This window comes from Rhinolophus hipposideros, assembly GCF_964194185.1.
Source record: "Rhinolophus hipposideros genome assembly, chromosome: 17".
NCBI classification, from domain to species: domain Eukaryota; kingdom Metazoa; phylum Chordata; class Mammalia; order Chiroptera; family Rhinolophidae; genus Rhinolophus; species Rhinolophus hipposideros.
Window position 1 is genome coordinate 3,553,590 of NC_138063.1, and position 23,448 is coordinate 3,577,037.

A 23,448-nucleotide genomic window follows, 5' to 3' on the forward strand; every position below is an offset into this window, starting at 1 on the left:
CCAGGTGTCGTAGACAAGAGGCTGCATGAAAGCAGGGCGAGGTACTCGGTGTATGAAATGTGAGCAAAACTAGCTAAAATTGCGATAGTTACAGATAATAGCCACATCGTGTCCAGGTACCAGAATCTCTGTGCGGCTGGGCCACCCAGTCTCCAAACTCTTTCTGCTCTTCTCTGACGTCATGTGTGTTTGCTCTGTCATCTTATCTGAGGAGCCACTGGCTTTGGCTCCTTATCAGGGCGGGGAGCTCTGGTACTTGGATAATGGTCACCTTTGAGAGATCAGGGTCCCCTCCTGTGCCATCAGCATTAGCAATGGCCAGCTGTCCTGTGAGGTGAGAGAGATGAGGTGGTCCCTGCTCTCCCGTGTGCCTGGGAGGGGTGGGCCCGGAAGTGAAGACAGAATGGCATCCACGGGGCTGGGCTTCTATGAGTATATCTGCCCCGTCAGCTGCTCAGAGGCAGGGCAGACCGGGGAGGGGCCGCCGTGCAGGAAGACGTTTTATGCAGGAAGCCTGGACGTCAGTTTCAGAAGCAATAGGGAAGTGGCCAGGGTGTTCCCATAGTGATGGACGGTGGTGGTGAGAGGGTTCTATCAGGAAACATACTTTGCAGTCAGTCAGCAAATGCTTTGAGAATTGGAGAGATCACAAACTCATGAAATTGTGAGCCATAAATCAGTCTCACTTGTTTTTGATTGCCCACTGTGAACATTTCTATCAAGATACAAAGCAAAGGCCAAGTTATGGGTGGGAACGATGCAAGTCCTAAAAACTGGACAAATAGCTTGTTTTCCTGCTTGTCTCACTCTTCTCTCAGGCTGAGTATCCCCCTGATCATGCCACTTCTTCCTCTTGAGGCTGATGACACAAAGAACCCGGTACGTCATGAGAGTCAGTATGAACCAAAGCCACGTGAAGTTTGGAAGTGGCACTTTCGTCTTAAAGGGTTGTTGTTCTAAGGGCGGTGGATGGGTAGTGGATCCTTTCGATCCCACAGATGGTCTCTTGGCATCTGGGAGTGTTTGGAGTCTCTAAGACCAGGTTGAAGTTGACTCTATCGTATCGCCATCTCCTTTAAAGAAGAAACGAAGCAAGTGAAACAAACTCTCTGTATCTGCAGCTTAGCTCCTCCAGATAACCAATGCAAAATGGGCGCCCGCAAAAATCCCACCTCCGGTCCTCATGATTTAAGGAGCCATTCAAGTGGCCTGATTTAATATTCTTGGAGCCATGAGGCAGTGCTGGAAATAACTGTATCCTTAGAGCTTTGTCCAATTCCTGGGACGTAGGAGGTGTTTGTTGACTGAATACCTAAATTAATAAATGACCAAAGTCCGTTAGTTGATCTCCCACCTGCCATCTCTGTTTCTAGTCTCTATTCCCACCATCATCAGATTAGTTTTACTTTGACGTCACTCTTGGCACCAAGTCCGCGGCCCTGCCGAAGGCCCTCAGTGAGTGCTGCCTGGCCGTTAAGAGAAGTGAGTCTGAGGGCTCCCGCCACGACGCTGACTCAGTTTCATGCACTGGAGTCCAGGTGTGTTTAAACTTCAGCAGTTTCTCAGCCTGGCAGGTAGCAGAGAAAGATGTTGTCTGCCAAAGCTCTAATATTCTGATGTTCTCAGATCCTGTTGGCTGGTGAAGTGCCATGGAAGGCTCCATTAGTGCCTGGATCTGGGAGCCTGTCCAAGACAGCGAGGGTGAGAGAAGGTGGAAGGTTATCAGTAGCAAAACAGATGGAGGGCAGGGCCCGAAGGTCAGGGAAGTTCTGTGCTCTTGGACCTGAGTTTGATGAATTTCTGCTACGTCGCTCTTATCTCTGCCTAGCTGTATTATCTTGTGACTTCAGCAAACCCGCCCCAGACCTGCCTTTGTAGACTCTTCCAAGCTGGTGAAGTTTACTTGGCAGGAGGCCTGGTACCTAAAAGCCTCCCTTTGAACTAAAACCCATTGATTTTCAGGCAGGGTGGGGATGGGGTGGGTGGTGGGTGGGGGAAGGTCCCAAGTGACACAGTCCTCCTGGGGGAAAATGGTAATTATTTCAGCATTCGAGGCTAGCTACTGAGGCCTCGCAATAACTAGAGGAAGCATTTGCCTCTTTCCACTGGGTATGAACTTGGTCACTGATTTCCCCCTGGACACTGAGAAACTCGCAGAATTCCTATCACATACTATTTAGAGCGACTCACTGGTTTTGGCTGAAGCTTTCATGTGTTGGAGAAAACAATGCTTTTAGGGAAACCACAGAGTAGATTTATTTTTCAGAATCATCACGGCTGAGCATGATGTCCTTTCTTGGCTGGTTCCCTTTCCTCTTCCAGTTCAAACCGGATTCCAGAACTCTTTCATTTCTCTTCTCATGAAGCTCTTCTCACATGTTGTCTTCACCTGCACTCCCCTCAGTTTAAAGCTCTCTCCTTCCCGTCCCAGATACACCATTCTTGTCACTGTGCTGAGTCACACAGGAGGAAAATAAACTGGGTCTGATGCCTTACGTCTTTATGACAATCAGTCCCTAATGCTGACAGGATTTCCCTTTCCTTTCTGATTTCAGGTTGGCTGTCCCATCTCCCTGTTTCTAGAATGTAGTAGAAGCCCCCTTCATGGTACGGTTGGATGGTGATTACTCAAAGTCAGGTAAAGTGGAGAAATCGTCATCTTATTTTAACCTACTTTTAAGTTCATTCAATGTCCTTTCATCTGTCGAGAGCTTTTCTTTGGGTGTGGGCCCACTGACTGCATCAGTAAGGCATCATTTAAAATTTCTCTCTCCTACTTCAAGGTGGAGTCGAACCTAGAGAAGCTTCCAGCATTCCTAGAGTTTTAGAATTTTCCACCTGGTCTCTTATAGTGGTTGTGTCCACACGTAAGCAGTCCTTTTAACAACCCCTTTATCACAGCTTTCAACAGCCTTTGCCGTCTTTATTGGAATATCTGTCCCTTTGCACCATTTTTTTGTTAACTTAGGTAATGGTCAATGAAGCAGTGTAAATGCAATTACAGGTATAGGTGAAATAAGCAGACTGGGAACAAATATGAGTGATAAGCATACACTCACCTGTTGGGGTCGGTGCATGCTGGGAGGCGGACACTTAAGTGTTGTGGGCGTCGGTTTTTGTGTATTTCAGAGGAGAGGGAGAAGGTTCACCTGTCGACTGGTTTAAGTAGAGATGGATTGACAGCCCACCAGTATCATTTATACTGCTGAATCTAGACTATTGACTTGCTCTCACCCATCTCGAGCTCAAGTTATACATTTTCCATTTACAGTTTGTGTTGGTATCACACGCCTGCCTCACAAACAAGTGCCATTCTAGGAGGGCAGTAGTCTGCCTTCCCGCAGGAGAAACCCAACGGAACCATCTTCCTAGTAACTTCTGGCCCTGCTGGAGTGGAGCCAGGGAAGTAAGTGGGCGTGAGCTAACTCTGGGAGCCCCCCCTTCATGGGGCATGTCAGCAGGCTCAGGGGGTCGGAGGACGGAAACCTGCCTTCGGGGAAGGTCGGCTGTCTCTGAGGCAGATGGTCCCTCAGCCTAAGCCTCAGCGTGGCCGGAAACGAGTGTGGTGAGGCTGGGTCGGGGGACTGCAAGGTCTAGACAGAGGTTGGCTTTTTTTTTTAACTTGAGTGAATATTTGGGAGTAGCCAGAAGGGACTTGGGTGACTTAAATTGGACCAATGCCAGTTCTGCGGGCTAAAGGAACCTTTCCTAAGTTAAAACACACAGTTTAGAGCTTGGTTTTTTCTGCTCACGCCGCTCAATAAACTGTAAGGTAACCTTGAACTCATAGCTGGTTAGTATTAACCCGTCCTGTTTCATCAGGTCTTAGGCATATGCTTATTTAGGGGAAGAGTTGGCATATATGCAATTCCTATGCAAAATATGTCTGTTTCCTCATCTATCCTGACTGTTGCTCCTTTCCTGGCAGAGTAGGCGGCAGGCAGGAGTTCATAGGCGGAGGGGGGAGGGGACGAGTGTCCATGGGGAAGGGACACATGCCTGTTCCCCTCACTGCCACCTGGGTCTTGCTGAGATGGGAGCTGGTCCCCAGCAGGAGCAATTGTTTCCTAAACCGAAGAAGACACAATTTGGGCTTTTCTCAGTCCCACAAAGGTTAGGGGGGGTCCCTAGCACTTCTTGCTTTCCCAATCATCAAATAATACCTTGAACACAACAATGTGGTGAAACACATTGCTGACACACTTTCAGAGTCCAAACCTTTCAAAGTAAAGCGCCTCTCGGGAGATTTACTTAACTCTGTTTATTAGCAAAACATGGTCACCTGTCTGTCACTCCCCCGACCTGTTTGTTGGTTTTTAAAGTCTGTCCCTAGCAATGAGCTCACATGCTCCTTCCTGAGCCAAAACCTTCCCAGGACAGCTCAACTGTTGGTACATGCCAGATAGGTAATGGCTGTCCTCACCAGGCCTGGGGTTCAAGCAGCGGTTCAAATCCATGCACCTTCTGTGTAAGCGGCGGACAGGGAAGAACTGCAGAAGGGTTTAATAGTGAGAGTCAGCTTTCGAGCGTCTGTTGGCACTTGCCTTTCTCATGTGTGCATGAGATGGCTCCGGATGGTGGTAGCACTCAATATTGAGATGAGACCCACGTTCTCGTAATCACTTCCCCTTGGAGCGGAAAGGCTGAATGAAGCAGCACTTAGCCTCGCTCAGCTCTGCTCAAGCTGCCTGTGATTCTTGTGTGGGCAGGAGACAAGAAGGACGGCATACTGAATACTAAGGGTGCCTGCTTTTAAGGGCTGGTCTTACGGCTAGCCAAACCATTACATAATCACAAGGTTTACATTATGATTTTGCGTAGGATGCCATCAAAATATTATAATTTCCTAGGACATGAACTCCTTACCTGTAGCTATCAAGAAATAATGGTCTGAGATGTCTTTTGAGAAAATATGCTAGAAAGCCCTTTGGGAAAACCTCCAAAATCATGCAAGCTAGAATGGCAACCTGGGACCTAATTTTTTTAACGACCATGAATCTCCAGCATCAGAAGACACATGATAACAAAATGACTAATAGGTATGAAACCTGTGACACAGACCAGAAGAGGTCAGCATTAGCTATTTGGGGGGTGGATGCGAGGCCGCCTGTGTCACGGTCACCTTTCCTGGAGAAGTCCAAGAACAGAGGACAAGCGAGAGGGAAGCGTCTGACGTCATGCTTATTTGAACACCAAGTAGTGAGCTGGCAATTACTCCATTCCACTGGTGACCCTGGGTCAGAGTCGGTGAGGGTTATTTCCTAGAGGAGAACAGCTAATGGGCCATCTCTTCATCACTTCTGTTCAGAATACACAGAATGGGCACCTAGGGATGCTGCATCTAGGGATGCTGCAGGTATCCCTAGAAAAACCAGGTGAGGTGAGAGCAGGGCAGGTAGGAGCAAGGTGGAGCAAGTGAAACACACGTCAGCTATGACAGAACTCAGCTACAAGGCGAGAGCAGATGGAACCCAGAGTAACCCCAATCCGCCCTCTACTTTGTTAAATCTCCTCCATGTGGTCGATTTGGGCCACCGGTAGCTGCATCAGGCTCTGCGACCATGCCAAGTTGAAAACGCCCCACGTGTTTGGCAGTCCCCATGCAGATGACTCAGCACCAAGGTGGGAGCACAGCCTAAAGTTGCCATCAAGCCAGTCCTCCCTGGGGCACCTTCTCCACGGCAGGTGCCTATGTAGGTGGCTGTCAAACAGCTCCTCCCCTTGTGCTCCAGGCCCTCCTAGACCATGGCCAACTGACTTCAGATTCTCAGTCTCTAATGGGGAGAAGGACATTCGCAATGGATGTAATGTTAGATGTTTTTGTCTAAAGCTCTGTTCTGAGTTTGTGACCGATGATTAAAAACGACAGGTCTTCACATCTAATGCTCACCTTCTTGTTAACACCACCTCTCAAGCCAGTGATGGAGGAGGCTTTCTGGTAGCTCTTTAAAAATCTCATCAACGCTTCCTGTCACTGCAAAATTTTGACCATGTTGATTTTCAGGCATAGAAGTCGAGTCAGGACATTGTAAAGAAAAGGAAGGAGAGTGTGTGGTGGTTCAGGGTGGAGCTGGCCCCGGAGACTGGCAGGACAAGTGTCTCCCCATGTTTTTCTTGGAGCATCACTTCCCCAGTGAGTTTGCCTTTCCCCCTCTTCTCTTTACTTCTGGTGGGCCAGCATGCTTTGCATTCTCTTGTGCAGATGCTGGCAGGAGCTAGCCTTTGTGGCTTGGCTAACTATTGGCTAGAGCTTTCTGCAGCTGATACTTGCCTGTCAGGAGGTCTCCATGACACCTAGGTTTGTGTAGACGCTCCGGGTTCCCAACCCTAGCCGGGGCAGAGCGGGTACTTAGTGTCCCACCTGTGTCCTCCAAGCCTACCCAGGAAGCCACTTTGGCTCAGTTCTGGTTGGAGCGCTTGGCTTCCTGCGTCTCTGCCTGAGGGATTATCTGGCTCTGCCTGGGACCATGGTTGGCTCACTAGTGGACAGGGGGGTAGGGTCCTTGGAGCCACTCCATCAAGAGCGCAGGAGTCGGTGGGCAAATTGCTTGGCTTCCTCCCTCTCTGGGGACGGTGATGAGGCATGCTCTACGCCCTCTCTGCAGTCCCCCGCCTAACTGGGCCCCCGCTGCTGTGACCACGTCCCTCATGAACTCGAACTTCACTGCCTCTCCTGCCTTCTCTGTGTCACCTCCCACATCAACCGTTCCGAGGCTTGTCCCAGGGTCGGCTTGCAGGGAACACCTAGGTTGAGACACAGACTTCTCTGGTGGTACCTCAACTTCACTGACAGGTCCCATGAAGTCTGTATTTGTGCTAATGCTCACAGGTTTTATCTTTTCATTTTCCTATTTGGAAACAACATTTGAAATAAATCGTTCTTAAGAAAATCTTAATACATTCAAAACAAGACATGAAAGGGCATAGTAACATACTTCATATTATTGTCTGATAATAGCAAGCCTCTAAATCATGTTCCAACAGGTATTGTGGGAATTAGACTTGTCAGCTCTTAGTTTATTAGAATTCTGTAGTAAAGACTATGGATCTGATTTCTCTCCGATTCACATGTACTGCCTGTTTGACGGAATGTCAGCAAGAAAGATCACGTGACACATTACCTGCACAGCTATAGGAACTGTGAGGCTCTAGAAAATAGGATAATTGGTCATGATCTTCTACTCATTTATTGAGCAAATATTTATCCAGTGTTCCTGTGTTGGAACCATTTGTTACAGGAGATACAACGCTGCAAATAGCCAGTGCAGGTGGGGTGGAGGGTGTACTCAAAAGAAGATGGTGGAGTGGGGTATGTGCTGGGACAAGCGTGCCACATGGTCTAGGAGGGCCGGGAGCACAAGGCAGATGAAAGACAAACTAAATGCACTTGACACGTAGAACCTGAAACATCACATGCTTTTTTTCCAAAACGAGAACTAGAGATGTCCAAAGTCTGACCTCTCAAAGTTTTCATTCAAAGTCCAGTATGTTGCAATTTTAATTGGTGTTTCAAGCCATCTTGCGACACAGGCTGGAATGGTGCCATGGCCAACAGGACTGACTGCCCTCCAGGGACACTTGGAAGGGACATGCTATTGCCTCACCGTGACCTCCTGGGCCATCAGTGAGCTCATATTTGTCATCCTTGGCACCACCACTGGCTGAAACAGAAAGAGCACTGGATTAGGAGCTAGGAGAAGTGGGTTTGTAATTTGTGTTTTGCCTTTAACTGGCCGTGTGGGCTTGGGCAACAAGTCACACAACTTCTTTGGGTCCAAATTTCTTCAATCCAGAAATAATGGACAAGAGACATTTTGTTGCCCAAGAGCCAGTTTAAGAAAAACATGGTTGACAGGTCTCCTTTACAGAAGGAAAGAAATGGTACTTTTAAAACCAGGAATTGGGGGCTGGCCTGGTGGCGTGAGCACCGTCCCTAACGCCGAGGTCGCCGGTTCAATTCCCATATGGGCCAGTGAGCTGCACCCTCTGCAGCTAAGATTGTGAACAACAGCTCTCCCTGGAGTTGAGCTGGGCTGCTGTGAGCAGCTGGAGGTTGGCGTGGGCTGCCATGGGGTGCTTTGTGCTGCCACAGGCTACCATGTGCTGCCATGAGTGGCCAGTGGCCATCGTGAGCGGCCAGCTGCGGTGAGCTGCTATGAGCCGCTGACTGGTGACCGGCGACCGGCATGGGGGGCAGGAGGTAGGCGGAAGAAACGAAGAAAAAAAAAATCAGGAATTACAATACTGTACGTGCCTTTGAATGTAGTATGTGTGATTTCATTCTCCTGAAATTAGTGTGTTGCATGGAGGCGGCTCATTAGATGAGGTTTCCTTAAAACCTCTTGCAGCTTTATTAGTTTGGCTGCTACCATTCCAGCCTCAGGTGGTAGCTGAGGTTTAACAGGATATTTTTTAAAATATTGGATCTGTTTTGAAAATGATATGTTGTAAAGGAGGTGTTTTTTGAGGTCAGACAATTAAGTTCCTGAACTCATCCTAGAAAAGGTACTACGTATCTCATTGCTGAATATCACTACAGTCACCTTTGAAGTCCTCCCCTTGGGAAGCTATGCACTGATGCCAGTGCCTCGTCCACCCTTCAAAGCAATTTTGGAACTTTTTTTCTGGAATGGCCATCAGAGCTGTCGTCGTATTACCCTTGATGTCCTGAATGTCATCAAAGTGTCTTCCTCTCAATATTTCCTTTATCTTCAAGTAAAGAAAGAAGTCATAGGGGCCAGATCAGGTGAGTAGGGAGGGTGTTCCAATACAGTGATTTGTTTACTGGCTAAAAATTCCCTCACAGACAGTGCCGTGTGAGCTGGGGCATTGTCGTGATGTAAGAGCCATGAATTGTTGGCCAAAAGTTCAAGTTGTCTAACTTTTTCATGCAGCCTTTTCAGCACTTCCAAATAGTCAACTTGGTTTACTGTCCAGTTGGACAAATTCATAATTAATAATCCCTCTGATATCAAAAAAGGTTAGCAACATCAACATCATTGCAACAAGTTCGCGAACTTAATTGTCCAAACTCTACGTCTGTGACCTGTTTACCATTGTGTATTTGTCACCTGTTTGTGAACTCAGAGGGGTCTCAGGGCCGGGCATGCATGTGAGGGGCCGTGGGTGACGCCCCTCCCCAGAGCAAGTCCACGCTTACCTCCTTTGTACACACATTCAGGGTGTCTGCTGTGCTCAGAACAGCCCATCTGGACTGATGAATGCCTTACATGAGGTAAATATTATAGTATTTGCTTGTTCGATTGTCCCTTCACTGTATTTTCATTCCTCTTACTTAGTCACATTCAGTAGTTCTGTTTACAAGTCTCGCAAGTTCCTTCACTGCTTCAGGTCCTAAGCGTCCATGCTCACCAGAGCTCAGCTTTCTGAGCACAGCTGGCTTTACCTTTATGGATTCTGGTCATCCCAGCCTGCCACGCAAGGTCCTGTCCTTGGCATTTTTTTGCTATTGGATCTATTCCTCACCTGTCACCTGTCTGGCTCTGTGTCACTTGAGAGTGACTCTTACAGGCTCCAGACAGGGTGTGCTTCCTGGTGTCCCCAGGTGGTCCGCTCTGGCCAAGCTCAGTCATTGGGAAGCACTGGGCAGGACGGCAGGGGACAAACAGGGCACATTGCCCTGACTCAGACTCAGGTGGCATCGCTGAGGCTCTAACTCGCCGCTGAGGCTCTAATTCGCCGCTGAGGCCGGCAGTGAGCCCAGTGAGGCCCTTAACGCCACTCCCCCCTTGTGCCCCTGTCCTTCCCTCTGTCAGCTTGTGCCTCCCTGAGTGCGGAGTGGCTTCTGAGGTCCACCACCTGCTTGGCAAAGCCTGTCGCATTGAATGCCCTCTCTGTGGCTCTGAGCCTGACTGATGCAGTAGGTATTGCACCTTCACTCTACAGCTGTGGAAACGGAGGCGCAGACCACATCGCGAATTCAAGGTGCCCGGAGGGCAAAGCCAGGTCTTCAGACCAAATGCCAGAGACATCACAGACCAGATCACCTGGAGTCCAGCGCCACTGAAAGCTGGACAGGAGCCATTCGATGCTCACTTGTCCCATAATATTGGAACTCCAAATGTATTGGTTTAGACACAGAGCATGATTTTAAATAACCAAATTGAGAGAAATGTAGGAAGCCAATTGTTTTTTTTAATAGATTTTCAAAACCCACCCCTCCTTATCAGTAAATGCCAACTTTGATGCACATTTCTGAAAGGCTCAAAAGGGACAGTAAAGTGACTGTGGGCTGTGTGAGATGTGATCACTTCCTGATGTGGAAATTTAGCTTTTTAACATTTCGTCTCATCAGAGTCTCCATTTCTGGGGCAAGACCATTCTTGCCCCCACCCCCATGCCCTGGCAGCCACTTGTCCAGGGCTGTCCCACCATCTGGTGGCCAGTGTGAGAAACAGTCTGTCCCGGCTGCCTCCCTCTGGAAGCCCAGTTAATTTCACCGCACACCATCTTTCCCCCCGCTGGAATACAAAAGCTCCTTCCATCCCTCCTCTCTCCCAGTTCTGGTAGGGAAACCCTTGTCTTGCCCTAAACGTTCACTGCTTGTTTCTTGTGAGAGTCAACATTGTTCTGATTGTGAGCATGGTGCTATCCCTCTCTAAAGGAAACAGTGTAGCTGTGAGTCCAGAAGCCCTGATGACGGCCTACGTTCCATCTTCTCAGGTGTGTGGCACTCCTCATGCACCAGGCAAGGCTGGCTCTTCAAACCAGCATTCAAGATTTTAAAAAAAGGAATCTATGTTATTGTTCACTAATTCTGTAACTATATTAAACTCTTCCCAGTTTGAATTAGGTCATTTTTATCTCCATATTGACCTTGGAAACAATTGCTGGGTTAGCTCTCAAGTCTAACTTGCGTGTATAGGCTTATTGGCTTGTAAAAATATATTTTGAGCTCACAACAAGTTTTTTGGGGGGCTTTCTGCATCTTATACATATGAGTATTAATTTCCAAAGCTCTCAATAATATTTTCTACCTGTCAAGAATGTTTTGTGACAAAACACAGGAACAACCTATGGTTTCCAGATTTAGCAAATGAAAATACAGCCCTCCCAGTTAAATTGAAACTGCAGGTAGATAGTGAAACTTTTTTTTTTTTTTTTTTAGCATAAGTAAGTCTCAGACAACATTTGTAACCGTATTTGGGACATACTTTTACTGAAATATTATTTGTTGTCTATCTGAAGTTCAAATTAAGCAGGGCATCCTATATTTTATTCCTAATTTAATCAAACCAAAAAATCACCCCAAGTTACTTATGTTTTTAAAAATTATTGTTTCTTCACTGAACAGGTTTTGCAGCAACAGCACTAATGGGAACCATGATCGTCTTTTAAAGTTTCTTATTTTGTTTTGTTCACTATTTAGTTAAGATACTACAGACTAATTTAATGCCAAAAAGTATTTGTAAGTTAAGTATTTACAACGGTATAATCAATCTTTATATAAGAGAAAAAAGCTTTACTAAGTTAAAGTTTCAGAGCAAGAGATCCAGAGTGAATCCAGAAGAGGGGGCTTTCTTTTTGTGTGTGTGTATGTGTATGTGTGTGTGTGGTGTGTGTGGTGTGTGTGGTGTGTGTGTATGTGTGTATGTGTATGTGTATATGTGTGTATGTGTGTGTATGTGTGTGTGTGTACGTGTATTTTAAATGCAGTCTGTAGAAGTGGCAAAAAGACGTGCCTCTTATCCACGTCTGCTGTCTGTCCTTGTAATACTTGCAGCTTTCTGCAGTGACAATGACATAGCTTCTGTTAGCAGAGGTAAGATGACAGAAGCATTATATATTCCAGAAACTCAGGCTTTGGACGTTCGCTTCATTGCTCTCCTGTACCTTTTATTTCATAGAGCAGTATTTCAGATTCTGTGTATCTACCATATTTTATTTTATAGAGCGGTATTTCAGGTACAGTGTGTCTACCTTCCTGGCAACGGAGAAGCTTTGAAGAAGGAGTAATGCTATGTTTTGACCACCTGGGGGAAGGTATTGAAATTAGGTAAATATCAATAAATCTTAACAAAAAGATCTGAATGTGAATGAGAAAGCAACAGTGAGGGGCAGCAGCAGGCGGTTGGAGCAGAGGGAGAAGAAGGCAGCACTTTTATTGGTTTAGGCTGTTTTACATTACGGTTTTAAGGGGGACTCAGGGCTAGTTAGGGATCTCTCCTATTGTTAAACATTGGTGTATCTTTTGGGGTCCAGCCAAGTAACTTCTCTAGAAAGAGTTTTCACCCATCACAGCACCATGTGAGTCAGTCCAGTCACTCCACTCGAGGGAGGACTGCCCGAGGCGAAGTACGCATAGACAACTTCTTGAGCTCCCTCTCCGGGGTCCAGGAAAGGGGGGGAGCAGGCACTGCTTCCATATTCCAGGCTTGTGGCCCTGGGGGACAGAGGTCACGGCCACTACCTCTAGAGGCCCTTGAATTTAGCCCTCCAGTGACAGGGCCGTGTAGCACCTGCTCACTTGCCAGCCAGGCAGTCCTGCCTCACAACGTGCCCCCTCCAGAGTCCCTGGTCCAAATGCAGCCCTAGAGGGGACCCTGACCTGCATCAACCATGGATAGAATGATGTCCATGACGTCTGCAGGGCCGTGAGATGTTAGTGATGGCAGTTCTCGGAGGCGTCCTGGCCACCCTGCAGCGACTTATTCCCGGGCCCGTTACTCTGACTGCAGTTCAGCGCCTTTCCGTGGTATCTTTATGTGATGCTTTGAAAGGGTGCCCAGTGGTGTAGGGGTGTGACCACTGGTCCACCAAGAGGCCTCCAGCTGGGCTCGGACTGGATGACAGAGCAAGCTCGGCCATGTGGTGTCCAGTTCTCGGGCTGTCCTAACCTAGGCCGGCACCAAGCATCTGCACTGCCGCCACACTGCCTAAGCACAGATGCTAGCTAGCTCTGTCCCTCACTGGGTGACCTTGGGCAATTTGTACAAACTCTTTGTGCCTTCGTTTCCTCTTCCATTTACGTGTTAAAGTCATTGTGAGAATTCAGTGAGTTTGTGGAAAGGGTTTGGAACATTTCATGGTGTTTAGTAAGTGTTTAATAAATGTTAGCTATTCTTAGGGTCTTGGTAGTAAGGTGATGATTCTGTAGGTTCATATTCTGTGCTGGAGTTTTCACATGCTTAGACTGAGGAGACCCAAATAATGAGCCACAGCTTAGGGGATAGTGCATGAAGGTGTACCTGCTTTTTCTGTGATTGTAGTCCCTATTTTGTTTTCTAATAGCTTTACTGAGATATAGTTCACATACCAATACATGCTCTATTCTGAGAGTGGAAAATATTCTAAATCTGGATTACTGGCCAGGATTGAAATAATAAAATCATTATTGGACATGCAAATCTAAAAATAACATCAATTCCCACAGTTAAAGCTATGTCTGGTTATTTTGATATACAATCACATTTTCAAAAGTAATATGAGTTACACACAGCAGGCACTAAACATATGTAATACGGTTATTTTGGGCTTAGGTTTCTTCTATGAAGATCTTAATTCTGAGTGCATGCAGCATAATACTACTATATCATCTTACGGATGCATGCTTACAAGGAACTAGGTAAAATTATTGTTAAATACTCAGCATATTTATTATCAAATGTGGGTATTCATTTTTTTTTTAAGTTGCTTTTGCTTCTAGCATTGAGCTGAGCCGAGCAATTTCACTGTTCGCTGAACCAAACACTAACAGGCTTTGTCTTTTCCAGGCCTTTTAATTTCTATTATTAGAATGACATGGTACCCTCTTTTGATTATGTGTCACAGGCTTAGTAATAATATTCCCATATTATTACAGTTGTTCTGGTAGAGTTTTCTGGTAGAATGCCATTTCTCATTCTTCCATACTGATTTATTTTTGGTTGACAACATTCAAGATTGTAAAACATTTGCTCTTTGGAAAATAAAAACTTGACCCCTGCTAATATTACCCTGGTGTAAATGTCTGCAGGAAATCCTACTATTCAGTGCCTCCGACTCCCATCCCCCATCACTGCTGCCTTTATGCAGTAGAATTTTCTAGAAGGAATTCCTGGGTGCTCAGTCTTAGCCCATGAAAGACAAAATTCCCGCTAATCTCTTGGCTCTAAGAGAAAGTGAGTTGCTCACTCCCAAAACACGTAAGTATGACAGCTTTTAATTTCCATGATGTTCAAAAGTGCTCTTAAAACCTGAAGACCATTACTGATTACTTGTTCTTAAGTTTTGATTAAAAAAAAATATAACACATCAACAAGGCCAAAGTCTGCCCCATTGTACCTCATATGGAGTTTCTTATACTCGAGTGACCTTATTCACATTAAAAAAGTTGAAAACATTTAAAAATTATTTTAAAACGCTCCTTTCTTCATTTCCAAAGACTTAATTGTTCTCATCCTGCTATTATTACTATAAGCCTCTGTTCGGAATAGCTGAAGCACGATATAGTTGGTTAATTAACTCATTTAGTGAGATAACTGAAGCTGTCCCAGTCAGTCACATGTCCAATGTTACTGGAATTTATAACAATTATGATTATAAATTGAATATTGTGGAAAACCAAAGGTAAATGACTTTTGCCATAACTGGATTTCCAAAATGAAAATAAATCAGAGTAATGCATGCTTAACATCAAAAAGTTAAGAGAACATAACCCATCTTGGATGTTTTAGAGTCGTGGGGAGAAGGCTGTGTATCACCTTATTACAAAGGGGTCGGTGGGTGTCAATTCCCTCAGCTCTTCTGGTGAAGAAGCTGAGGTCCTGAGAGGCCAGCCCCCCCAGTAACTTAGCCAATGAAGTTCGAAGGCTCCCTAAGGAGGGCTCCATCTTTCTGACCACGGACCCTCAGCATGTGTCATGACACCTGGAAGATGCTAGGTGTTGAGAGAATCATGTTGCTGAATAGCTGGTCTCAATGTAGAGCCTCCTGATGAAAAAGGCATAGAAGACAGAGTTATGTGTGTTCTGACCCCAGGAAGTTGTCTTTAAAAAAACAAACACCGCAAGTGTGCTTACTTACTCGTCATTTAGATACTAAATAAAAAAAGTGAGGCTTCACACAATTCTGATGCTGCTATGACACTGGGAAAACACAATCCAATTTGCGTCACAACTCGACAGGCAAGACCCAGAGCTGTTTCAGACAGACTTTGTGATAAGGGTCCCTGACGGCTTCATTTCATCCTTATCCAAGGTCTGAATTCTTAGTACTCAAGACGGGTGACCTCCCTAGTCGACTCCGTGGGAGGTGACCGGGCCTTGGGCAGTGACTCCTGCCAGCCACCTGTACTTTGGAGGGTGTGATGGACTTCTGTTGCCTGATGAGAACCAGCCCCCTTCCTCTGGGCCCCCCACCCGCCACTCCCACGTCCAAGCACACGGTTCTAGTGGGATTGGTAGGCCCCCACTAAGAGCACAGATATTCTGTGGGGTTGTCTCCTGGGACTTCTGCTGGACAGTGGGGAGGAGCTGGGCGCTGAGCACGGAGGCTGTGGGTCCCACTGGGGCTGTGGGTCCCAAGACCAGAGCGGTGCAGCTGTGTCTGGGAAATGAGGGAAGCCAGCTGCAATGGGAGCGAACAGAGCCGAAGTTCAGGGAGATTCCTGCTGGTGTCAAGGCCTGGCCTCACATGTCCTTGAGGCCCAGCTGCATCTGTGACTTTTCTAACATTTGGCTGTCCAAGCTTGTTTGGGGCTCCAAGGGCTGTTAAATTCCTCTTGTGCCTAAACTTGCTTGAGCTGGTTTCTGACACTTGAGGCTACCAAAGCCTGATTTACACAAGATTAATTTGTGACGCATAATGTCAGTTTATTCCCGAATCGCGTACAGACACGTATATCTGCTATGTTTGACCCGAGAAACTGAATTAATGATTAGAAGATGAGCAGATGTCAGTGAGAAGGGACCTGATGGGAGGGGTACAGCTGTGCTCGTCCCTGGGACATGTCTTTTCATCACTGTGCTGCTGATGCCCACAATACACAAGCTGGCAAATTCTCACCTTCCCATTTTTTTCCTCTGGAATCTGTGAAGCACACCACCCTCCTAAGCACCTTTCTTAGTATAACAGCATCCTTCTTCATTTAGACATATTTTAAAAACATTTTTTTAAAAAAATCTCAGCTTTACTGAGGTCTATTTGACATATCAGATTATAAGATAGTTGAAGTGTACATCACGGTGATTTGAAATATGTATACACTGTGAAAGGATTCTCCCATCTAGTTAATGAACCATCATTTCACATATTTAACTTCTTTTATGTGTGAGAACATTTAAGTTCTACTCTCTTAGCAAATTTCAAGTATTCAGTACAGTGTTATCGCCTGTAATGACCATGTTTTACATGAGATCCTCAGACCGTATTCATCGTATAGCTAAAAGTTGATACATTTTTACCGACCTCTCCCCACTTTCCCCAACCCTGACCCCTGGCAACTTCTAGTTTCTGTTTCTATGAGTTTGACTTTCTTTTAAGAACCCACATGTAAGGATACCATGCAGTCTTTGTCTCTCTCTGTCCGACTTGTTTCAGTGAGCGTAATGCCCTCAAGGTCCATCCATGTGGTCGCCAACACGGCGCATGAAAAGATGCTCAGTGTCACTACTCCTCAGGGAAAAGCAAATGAAAACCACAGCGAGATACCACCGTACACCTGTTAGAATGACCATCACCCAAAAGACAAGGGATGACACGTGTTGGCGAGGATGTGGAGAAAGGGAACCCTTGTGCACTGTTGGTGGCAATGTGAATTGGTGCAGCCGCTATGGAAAACAATATGGAGGGTCCTCAAAAAATTAAAAATAGAATTATCGTAAGATCCACTTCTGGGTATTTATCCAAAGGAAATGAAATCAGGATATGGAAGAGATGACTGCAGCCCCGTGTTCACTGCAGTATTTATTCACAATAATCAAGATATGGAAACAACCTAAGCAACTGTCCATGGATGAATGGACAAAGAAAATGTGATTTATATATATGTATTATTTAGCCAGGAGAGAAAGAAGTCCTGCCATTTGCAAAACCATGTTTTTATATTCACCCACTGTTAAATTACATTTTAAGATGAGTTGATTGCTTTCTGAAGATGTATGAGGAGATGTTAACCTTATCTTTCTTGAATACTTTACTTTTAGAAACATTCTTAGAATGTACTTGATCTTTTTCCCAGTGTGTAGATGCAGGATAACATTCTTCTCAGACTGATATATGATTAAATCTTTTCAAAGCTTAAAGGGATCTCAAACTTCAACTTACTTGGGTGTCTTCTTTATTGTTTAACAAAAGATCGATATAAGGCCTCTTTCCCTTCAGCAATGAAATCCGTGAAGCTGAGGTGCCCATTACAGAAGCACATGGCTGTTGTCTGAATTTCAGTAATTCAACAGTGCATCACTTGCATGACTCTTGTTCACGAGAGAAACCGTCTTTGGGGGAGTCTTTCACTGTTATAAATTATTTAACTGCTCAATTATAAGGAACTACAATTGCTCCCTCATACATTAATTTGCTTTCGCTAGTACCTTTTATATTTGGATATGTTTGCATCTTCAAATAAGTTGGACACTTTTGTCTCAAAACTTGGCACAACGCAGATGATTCGAATGTCTCTGAGATGTTCTTGTTGGAATAACATGAGTTGTCAGGTGCCACCACCTTGGGGGCTGGACTTTTGGGTTCTTGGACCCCAAAATCTTGGACTCACACTGCCTTGGAAGCCAGACGTGGAAGGGGACTTGGAGGTCATCTGGCTGGGGTGCCTCGTCTTACAGGCATGTCACTGGAGGCCTGGGGGGCGACTGGCCTGGGTCTCTGTGCCATCGCAGAACAGGATAGTCAGCTCTGGAGCTTTTTTGCGATCATCACCAAGCTTCTCCTGCCAAGCTGGCTGATCCCTGGGCCAGAGGAAGCCTCCAGCCACCAGCTGAGGCCAAGAACCTGTCCTGTGCGCAGGAAGTCAGCAGAAACAGACGGCAGCTCTGTGTCATTTGGCTGCACATTTCAAATCAGATTACTGAATGCCCAGGAGCTCTCACCTTTGAGTTCTCAGGTGACAGCAGGGCTATGAAAGCCCTCCCTGAGTTTATTTATATTCTCAGCCCTTGGCAAGAGGAAAGAAAAGGGATGATATCTAACACTTAAGAAGCATTTACTTATATAACCTCATTTAATCCCCACAAGTAGCCTGTGAACTAGGTTTATTACACTATGAGTTTCTCAGGCTGCATAACAAAGTACCCAATGGGTGGTTAAAATAACAGAGCTCTATTCACTGACACTTCTGGAGGCCAGATGTCCCAAATCCAGGTGTCCACAGGGCCACCCCCGCCCTGAGGGCTCTAGGGGAGGATCCGCCCTTGCTTTCTCCAGCTTCCAGTGTCATCTCCATCCTTGGTGCCTCTCAGCGTATGCACACACCACTCCAGTCGCTGCCTCCTGCTCCTTTGTGTCCCAATATGTGTCCTCCTCTCATAAGGACACCTGTCAACGGATTTAAAGTGCACTCTAATCCAATAAGACCTGTCTTAATTTACATATTAATTACATCTGCAAATACTATTTCCAGATAAGGCCACATCCACACATTTTTTGGGTGGACATAACTAACCCTTAACAGTTACCATCATTTTACAGTTGAGTGAGCCCAAGTTTAGAGCAGTTGAGTAATTTTCCAGGTTTGAGTTTGTAAGAGGTGCAGAGCCAGCACACAAAGTCCATTCTGTCCCATTTAGAGCCGGTGCCCCTCCGCCTACGGGCCAGCCGACTGCAGAGGGCTCGCACCTGCCCTTCCGCACCCCTGCAGCACACCTTTACCCCTGGAGCACACACACATGTTTCTCCACAACCACCTCTGTGTGTTCTTATAAGGGAAGGAGGTGACACCCAAGCATGAATGCGGGTTGTGACAGCAGCCTTGCCTGAAGATGCTGCAGAATCCGCTCGCATACGCAGAGGGAGCTTCCGGATCCAGGCGCTTTCCAAGCAGAGGAAACAGGACCCACTGCATCCTTGTTCTGTGCTCGCCCAGGCTTTCCAGCTGACCCTCGGGGTGACTTGAAGTTCTGGGAACAGAAAGAGAAGCTGTTGGAGGGGACAGAAGAACAGAAGGAGACTGAATCTAAGCCTTTTATTTTGAATACGCGAAGAACAGCAAATCAGAAGAGGAACACGAAGGAGGGCAAGCTGTCTGCCTTACGTAACAAGCCTTTCAGCAAACACATGCTCAGAGTTCTGACCTGCAGACCCTGTGCCTCCCAGAGAAAGGTGACCAGCACGATAGTTTCATTCTAAGCGACAAGAAGGGGAGATTTTCTGATCAGCTTCCCACTCCGTTTTCTGTTCCTTATGCCAGTAATCTGAGGAATTTACAGACACCATATTTCCACTTTTTGCTTTCTCCCAGATTAAAAAAAAAAGTTTGTTGTTTTCCCCCATGGATTTTGGCTAAATTGAGTACTCTTTACACCAGGCACTTCAGACGAAAATAAAGAGACCTATGCATTTGAGATTTGTGAACAGAGTGGCACATTCTCCCCCTGCCTGCCCCAGACCCCAGGTCCCAGGGAAGACCACGCAAGCATCAGGCCTCCCATGGGTAGAACGTGGCTGATGGCCACGCAGTGCAAGCTCCTTCTGCAGGACTGAGAGCAGACAGCGGTGGCAGAGCCCCTCCCATTGGCTGAATCTCAACTGTTGCCATGGAGCCCTCTCCTCGCTCTTGTCTTGCAGAGTGGGGCTTATTACCTCCTACACAGCCAGCCGGTAGAGGAAGTGTGAGAGCCTAGGGCCCGCTGGCACAAAACGTGATTGTCATGAAACAAGATCATTATACCAGAACATATGTCTCTTGTCCAGTTATGCCAACTGTTGCAAAGCCATTTATTCTTTGCACACCACACATAACTGATACAATTTTTAGGTGTATTTTCAGGCCCTGCTCCCTAGGACCCTGGGGTTTCGGTGCCAGTATGTAGGGCCTGGAGGTCACTCCCTCGCTGGATGGTGCCATCTAGGCAGCCGCCCTTCAGGGGCACCCTTATTCACCGTTTCCCCTCTCTACCTGGTCATCCTCTTTGGCTCAGAGCTCCGTAAACAGCCCGTATTCTGCCCATGGGCCCTTCCTGGCTGAAAGCTTAGCAACATTTGCTCCAGGAGCCCAAACTGTGGTGTTCTGGATGGCTGTCTGTCCCTCCATGGCTGTCTGTCCCTCTGCGCTCCCTCGGCGTTCCTTAGCATGATACCTGCTTACACCCTCCCAGGGGCTGGCTCACTCGTCTCTCCCTCTGCCTGCGAATCCCCAGTGGTCAAGCTGTGACTGCTGAGACCAAGACTTTGCTTTTTCAGGTTGGTTTCTATCTATGCATCCTGTTGACTTCTGTCCCCAGTTTACAGCCCAGGGAGCTCCTGGGGACAGAGGGCGCTGAATGAAGGCCTGCAGCAGCCTTGACCGCTCTCTGACCTGAGCTGGCTGGAAGCCCGAGCCACAGGAAAGTGGGACAAAGGGTGGCACTCAGACCTCTGGAGTGGCAAGAGCTTCCAGCTCCCATTGTGCCCCCATTTGTTCAATGGCCCCTTCAGCTGCCCTTATGCAAAACAGAAGAGAAAATATGTCCTACTTCACTCAGTGGGAAACATGGTGACAGCCAGGCCTATTACCAATGGCTCTGACTTCTCAAAGAGTGAGCGGAGGGGAGTCCCTGACCAGGCAAGAAGGCACGGCTTTTGGAGAAAATGCATTTTGCTTTTACCTCTTCTTCTAAAATTAAAAATATTTTTTAAAGCGTTTTAAAAAGTGAAGTTTCTTGTGGGGGTAAAACCTCACGATGGGGTTCGGTAGGTCACGTTAGGTTTCTGATGCAGTCAGGGCTTAGGGAGTCCCCCTGTTTGTTCGTTTTCTCTGAAAACTCCAATGGTGGACAAAATCTTTTGTTTGGGAGAGTGTGGGAATGACTTCAGACTTTAAACCTGGAAGAGTGGCTAGATTGCATCCCTTTCCATAGCAAATGCATGCTGCCTTACGTACTGGTCCTTTTTCGTTAGGGTTCCACGACATTAGTGGGTTACTGTCTCGCCAGCCCTACCTTTTCCTGTGCAGAGGTCTACTCTGACCCTTACCATCCATTGTAACGAATTAGTTATGCTTCTAATTCGTCTATTCTTGGAGACAGGGATTGAGCCTTTCTTAATTTGTGGCCTCACTGTCTAGTGCAGAATCTTACAGAATGCAGGCTGCGGCATTTAATTATTTGTTGAATACACGGAGGCTATGCAAATAACTTTTGTTTAATTGGAGGTACGAGGGGATCTTAAAATTTAAATGAACACTATATAATATGAATACTAAAGAAATGGATATCTTTAAAAGACTATCCCAAAGAAACAACTGTCTTAAAGAATGCCTTTATAGAGTAAATAATTTCCAATTTATTAAATTCCATGAATATGAAACTCCTTATAGTGGATGTCAGTGGCCCTCTAGTGGCCCCAAAGGGTTAAAGCATTGGTTTCAGGCTAAGGAAACAGAACTCCTCTCAAGATGGCTGCTCACCAGCAGAAACTCTCTGTTTGAGATAGACCAGTACAATGGCACAAGACAAATGCTTGAGGCAGCAACAGTGTGATTAACTCAAACAGTAACTTGGCCTATTGTCATAGGATCCTTAACTCTATTTGTCAGGCGGGGTCTCAGCTCCTGCTCCCCACATAAGAACGCAGGACATGGTGAGGCCAAAAAGGAACACCCACGGACCCATAGGTAGGGGAGTCACACCACTATAGTCTCGCTGGAGGCAGGGTTTGAGACTCAGGAAGCAGGCTCCACACGACCTGCAACCTGCTGTCCACTTCTCTGCCAACCAGCCAACCCCCTAGTGTAGCCACAGCAGTTATATTAGTGGCTAATGGCTAACTGGTTACAGCTGACGGCCACCCAGCCACAGCTGACGGCCATCTACTACCCGAGCCAGCACCTTTCCACGTGAGGCTGAGAGCCTGGAAACTGCTCTTTGGGACTCTGTCCCCACACTATTCCTTTACAAAGTAAAGACCTCAAAACCCTAGGTGCTGGGGAAACACAAATCAGTGCCCTCTTCTCCTGATTTATTACATCATACGTTTCAGAATGTTATGAATAGTTTTTGGTTCCATTTTTCATTTTCTGTCATGTGGAATCATTTTGTTCCTTTAAGCAGCTTATAATCTGGGGAATTTGTTTGTATCCGTAGATTTGAGTAAAGGGCAATCAGCGATGTGTTCTCTCAGGGCTCTGAGAGGGTGGTGAGGAGAGTGTGGCACACACTTTGGCAGGGGAGGGCGGGAAGGGTGTGTGTGTGCCAAAAACACAGTAATCAAGATAAATAAACAATTTAAGATATATTTTTTAAAATAAAAATTAATACAAAATATCCATGATGAACACAATATCAACATTTTAGGTAAATGTAGGCTCAGTAGTGCTGGTTTTCCTTTTCACCTCAGTTTCCAGTGCCACTCGTCAAGGCGGTGTTTTCTCTTTGTTCAAAATGAGTTTTGTTAGGAAAAGAGTGTCTCTGAGTGGTGAAGACCCAGCCTCAGTAGCTGAAATTCCTGGGTTTTAAACCAGATGCTCCTACTTACTAGGTGCCTGACACGGGGCCAAGTTCATCACTCACCTCGTCATGTGACCCCTTAAAACAGAGGTTCACTCCTGGCTGGGTCAGACAGAGGAGCGAGTCACAGTGTGCAAGGCGTTTGAAGATGGAAGAAGGGGACCAGGAGCTGAGGAGTGGGAGTCACCCCTAGAAGCTGAGAATGGCCCCCACAAGATAGCTAGCAAGAAAACGGTGACCTTATGTGGGGACAGAGCCAGGAGTGCAGTTTCCAGGCTCTTGGCCTCACGTGGAAAGGTGCTGGCCCAGGTAGTAATGGCCATCAACTGGGATTGGATGGCCATCAGCTGTGGCTAGTTGGCCGTCAGCTGTAACCAGTGAGCCACTGGCCACTAATATAACTGCTGTGGCTACGCTAGCAGAAAATGGGGGCTACCAAGAAGATGGTGGCTGAGCTAGCAAGAGTGGATTGCAGTTAACACGGCGAATTGCAGCTAGCAAGTGTGGTGGGTTGGCAGACGTAAGTGGACGGCAGGTTGTGGATCGTGTGGCTCCTGCTTCCTGTGTCTCCAACCCAGCCTCCAGCGAGACTATAGTGTTATGACTCCCCTACCTATGGCTCCGTGGGTGTTCCTTTTTGGCCTCACCACATCCTGCGTTCTTATGTGGGGAGCGGGACCAGAGACCCCACAGGCCGCCCGCATGACACCTTAGTCCTACAACCACTAAGAACTCAATTTGCCTACAACCCAAATGAGCAAGGAAACAGATCCTCTTTGAGAGCCTGAAGAAAGGATTGTGTCCCTGCTGACACCTTGATTTTAACCTGGTGAGACCCATGTTGGATTAATGA

The 23,448-nt window shown here is 46.6% G+C and overlaps 1 protein-coding gene across 3 annotated transcripts in view; it reads left to right on the forward strand.

Moving 5' to 3' along the window:
• Nucleotides 1–2,555: 2,555 nt before the first annotated feature.
• FBXO15 (F-box protein 15) overlaps nt 2,556–23,448 on the forward strand; it is a 93,840-nt gene continuing 72,947 nt past the window's right edge. For 2 of the 3 annotated variants that reach the window (XM_081078968.1, XM_081078971.1), the window contains exon 1: nt 2,556–2,638. The gene's annotated coding sequence lies outside the window, so the exon portion shown is untranslated. The remainder of the gene's footprint in view (nt 2,639–23,448) is intronic. The other variant, XM_081078969.1, reaches the window with a different exon arrangement.